Consider the following 5,518-nt stretch of genomic DNA (forward strand, 5'->3'; position numbering starts at 1 on the left):
GAAATACCACCCATGAATGTATAATTAAAATTTATCCAAGAACTAAACTTTCACTGAGAGAATCTTCCTGCAGGACTAGAAGAAGGACAAAAGTTCTATTTTTAGAGGTAAGAAAATGCTTCCAACAGCAGTTGCCACAATGAGGTAGTATTCTCTAGCGCTGCCAGATGTGAAAACAAATTTAATACAGTAAATCACTGTTAATTCAAATCACTGGCAGGAAACCCCACTGCAAATTACTGAATTTTACAGATTAGCAAGTAAATTAACAAAATAAAAAGCTAAAATAAATTCCTAAGACTGTGCCTTCCACATTCACTATGACATCTGCAAAATGCTTCTAACCCTGATTTATCCTTGAAGAAGCAAGAATCATAAGATATACAACAATGAAGGGACATGTATAAAGCCACATGTTCCATTTCACTTAGACTTTGTGCCGAGCTGCAGTTGGCTGACACACACCGTATGCCCTGTGCACTGTAAAAAGGGTTTCAGTAGCAGGTTGTCTTTGGTTTGTTTAGGTAACCATTTGTCAACTGACATAAGACATGAATTAAATAGAGCCAGAGCTTTAGAAAGCCTCTGAAAACCAAAGGACCTGGGTTAATCTGCCAGGTGGGGGAGTTAATGGATTTGTTTGTTGACACTGGGACCTACTCCACACTGTACTCAGAAGACACTCTGCTTTGGACCAGTGCTCAGCTGATTTTTTTTATATTGACACTGCACAACATAGAGATAACCTGAGCCTAGACCAATAAACACACACCTGAAGGTCTGGATCATAAATTTATACAAGTAAAGCATGTTTATATTCAAGCATAATACATGGTCAGTTGTTCTCTGGAGTTCAAAGGCCAACTTCAGTGTCAGGTTTTGACTGCTGCTTCACCAATATTTGAAACCAAACTGGAGCAGAGTCACAGCTCCTTTAGTTTAAATTACAGAACCAATTCATCCTCCTACAGGCTCAGGAAATCATCCAGCTAGCACAAATCCCTTTTTGAGTCCCACAGAACTTATTATTTGAACAGCATAATCGAGTTAAGCCACGACCTTTAGGAACTAACTAGGGCTCCTCACTTAATCATGTGTGGAACCCAAGTCCACAGTATTTCCAATTATTTGCCTGTTTTGACCTGTGATACTACCTTGGAGAAGGAATTTGAAACCTTATCATTAAACATTAGAAAAGAAGTGGGAGATGGAATAATCAGGCTTATCCTCCTCTAGAGGTGAACTGCTTTCTGCTCATTTGGGACTCAATTCATGGTTTCTCTGCTTGTAGTGATCAACACATGGACAAATTTTGTCACTTTTAGATCAAGACCAGCTGAGATAGTGAAAAACAACACCACCTTTTTGAATCCTCCCCAAAGCTCTTTCAATTGTTTTTGAAACTTGATGGTGCTCCAATTCACACACTGTGATTTAACTTGAATCCAAGTCATGGTCTGTCAAACAAATATCAAAGCACTTATGACAGCGAGATGCAAGCACTGAGATAACTCCAGAAAAGTACACTCAAGCACTTCTGGGTATGATCCCTGAGAGGCAAAAGGATCAGTTCTCATAAGTGGAAAAAAAGTAATCAATTTCTTGCAAGATTAACAATGGTTAGAAAAATAGGTGCATCCCTGAAATTTGAGGTATTTCAGGTCAGCGCTAGTTGCACCCCTGTCAATTGCACTTAAATCATACACTGCACATCCACGCTGTAGCAATTAACCTTGATGACACAAACTTTTTTTTATTATTATTATCCTGGGACACAAAATCCTGTTCATACAGCTCAAAAGGGTCAGAAGAAAACCCCATCAAAAACATCTTCTGTCCTACAAGTAATGCCTAATAAGCAAAGAATAAGCTCTTGTATTCATTTCAGAAGAGATAAAACTCATCACAAGAGCAGAACAGAAAGTTTATTCCACCAGTTATAAACATATTTTGCTTTCAAGAAAGAAAACAACTGATTATGTACTGTCTTCCTCCAAAGGCAGAAAGTTGGTTTACAACAGCAGAACCACCTATTATTCTGCATGGAGACGGGTGGAGGGTGCTGGGGAAGGGACTGCTTTGTTATTAATAAAACCCAAAGATTTCAGGCTGTTGCCTGGCTTCAAGACTCATTAAAGACAGTGGGAATGCCATGAACTTTAACAGCCTTTGAGTGAGCCTACACTTCAGATTGCTATCACAAGAAGATATTACACTTCACTTTCTAGAGAAAATTACCTCTGCGCCCTTTAAACAGACTTAATCCAGAAACTACGGCTGCCCCATTTATTCTTCTCCGTCAATAAGCAGCACATTCTGCAAAAAAGAGTCCAGAAAGAGCTTCTTGAAACTGCTACACAGCAGAACTTGAGCTTGGGTGCTCAGCAAGAGGACAGGATAGAGTTGCCTGCCTGCAAAGTCAATGCCAGCAAAACTCCAGAAAACTACTGATTACCACGAGCCAACGGGGACAATGCCATTGAAAGTGTCTCACCAAGACTGATCTCCACAGTAGTCAGCTCCACTCCAATTTTATTTGGAGGTATACTTTGCCTTGAAGAATGTGTATTTCACTTCCTGTGGTAATGCTTTATATCTTAAAACAACCAGTAAATAGAAATAATTCCAATAATCCAAATACCAAACACCAATATTAGTTTTTCCAATCATCAATGGATCAACAGGTAAATGAAGCATAAAATGATAAAAAGTAACAAGAGATTTTGTTTCTTTTACTCAGTTCAGGAGCTAATTGGTCAGTAAAAAATTGCTACATGAGGTGTTTTACTAGTAGAACACTCTTTAAAAAGTATTTTATATATACACATACATACATTGCTGTGGTATTGAAATTTAACACATTATTGGCTTGGAAATTTATTGTGTTTCTATTCCCTGAATAGTATGCATAAGATCTAAAAATCTGTCATTATTGCAATATGCTGATATTAGCTTTTGACCAATCAAGTCATTGCAGTCTTTATACCCTCTTCATCTATGATAAAGCTGCTAAGGTGATTCATTAAACTGCTTTCCACTACAGTGTGCTTAATTTATTTATTTTCAGGACACAGGATGCCAAGCATAATGTTTATTCACAGAAAACGAAGTTTTAAAAGACACAGCATGGCATTTTTCTACAAGATTGTTAAAAAAATAATGATAGCATGTTTCAACTGAAAGTTAAACAGCAAGCACATCATAATCACTAGCCTACCACATGAGTGACAGAACTTACTGGTGTATCAGATATGTATGGGAGGTTTTTCTCTTCAGTTTCTGTAAACCCACAAAATTTCAGACACAGGCATCTTTGACCAATCACACAGAGAGATGTACAAAATTAGATCACTGTTTAAAATCTTCTCAAATTACACTGTATTTAGCCCTTCTGTAAAATTGCCTGGTTGTATCGTAACGGTGAAGTTTCTTTGGTAAACTGAGGAATAGTGTGGTGTGCTTCACTTCACACCAAAGTATAGCATTCACCTGCCTCATCCCTTAAGCCCTAAAAGCTTCTTCTGAAAGTAAGCTGCTATAAATCTCTGAGTATAAGAAACTTGGAGCTGTCTTATTCTTTGGCTGTCAGTGGTTCACAGGTAAGCCAGAAGGCTTTATTATCTTTAAGAATCTATCTAAAAAATAACCTACCTGAATCCAAAAGGAAGGCGAATAAGGCATTCCACAGGAAGGCAGCATTAATCTGCTCAAACAATTCAATGGGTTTTCTCAATGAGAAAAGCTGTCCCTGTGGTTTTCATGGAATTATATTCAGCTAGATTCTTTCAACTTGTCCAGCTTTCCAAGGGCAAGTTAAGGTGGTTTACACTGCCAAACCACGGTTTCCAGCCTTATAACAATAGGGCATGTTAATGTTGGCAGCAATACAAAGGAGTTGCATTTTCATACCAATGTACTGTTTGTGCACAATAGTGCACTTGGTACATACAGCTTTACAATAGTGCACTTGGTACATACAGCCTTGGTTCATCATCACCCATGCATGCTTTGGGGATTTTTTTATTTTCTTTACTTAAATACAAGCCATTCAAGTGTTCTGTTTACTGCAACTATGAAGTGAGAAGGGTGAATTCCTACTGTGCTCATACACTTGGGTACACTCTATGTAGTGCACTCAGATGTATTCATCAGGTTAGCATGGAAGCAAGAAACCAGCTCAGGAAAATAAATGAAAGTTCTAACTCAGTTTTCTACAGCCAAACAGCAGTGGTTCAGACGAAGACAAAAAGGCACTACCCTGCCTGAAAAGACAATATTGTGTCATTTGAACATGCAGCAGGTCCAAGAGGCAAATCCTGTCACAGGGTGTAGTGCTCTAAGTACATCTCACCGCTGTGAGGGCTACTAGGGTGGAATTGACTTGTGTGCATTCTCACCACCAGCAATTAAGGTATCACAGGCTGCTCGCCTGTTTCTAACTGCAATCTACTAAATTACCTGACAAACTCCCCAGAAAGGCTACACAAGAGCCAAGTACCTTTTTAGATGCTCAGACATAAGGCATCAGTAAATATGCTCTGATACAATCTGATACTTGAACAATGATGGGTAAGGCAGTAGCCTGAGGGGCAACATACAAGATACAGGATCTTCTGCTTTTTGCACAGCTCTGTTCATTTCCTAAAGGTAGAATTAAGCAGCAAACACTACTGTTTGACATTTAACAGCAGGGGCTTAGTCAGTGGTCCCAACACAGTTAACGGAGAGCAGCTATCACCATAAATAAGCAACTGTAAAAACCTGTCTAGTTTGATGACAGGTCCATCAAAATCAGAAAGATGTCTGGTAATATGAGAACTAGACTAACTATCCTTCCATTCTCTCTCTAGCCTTCCAGAAAAGGCTTACAAGAGGAATGAGTAAAAGCCTTTATTGCTAAAATCTTTGCTGTGCCTATTCTAAAAAACTCCTGGCTCCATAGGGAGGCAGCTACCCACATTTTCAGAAATGCAAGAAATAATAAAATGGTAGGTATGAGACAAAAAAGCATAATTTGTCAAAATAGATTGCTAGTTACGGTTAACGTCCCTGCAGACACTCTTGAGGAGCGACACACGCGCTATAAGGCATTCTGCAATCTAATTCGGTTACGCTTGCCTGAAACATAACACAAATCCCAGCACAACACAGGCTCTGACTTAATTAGATTCCCTAAGAAAAGTCAGTCTGAGCCATATGGTATTTTCCTCAGTAGTTACGATAAACTGACCTTGATACTAGGAAAACGCACGCTGCTTCTGTCTGAGGCATAAATTACAAGCGCAGCGTGGCGGGATGCTCCCATGAAACGGGGACAGCGGCAGCGCCACGCTGAAACCCTCCCCGGGCTCTCGGGGAAGTTGATCAAGAGTAAAACACTCCAATGATAACGACGATGATGATGCACTGCAGTGACAGCGCTCGAAGAGCCACGCGGCCAGCAGAACACCACGAAGCTGCTCAGACATCTGTCCGGTAATTAAAGCACAGCCTAATGCCGCGCTGCCGCGGAGGAGCG

Source organism: Geospiza fortis, unplaced genomic scaffold (genome assembly GCF_000277835.1).
Source record: "Geospiza fortis unplaced genomic scaffold, GeoFor_1.0 scaffold346, whole genome shotgun sequence".
Lineage (NCBI taxonomy): Eukaryota > Metazoa > Chordata > Aves > Passeriformes > Thraupidae > Geospiza > Geospiza fortis.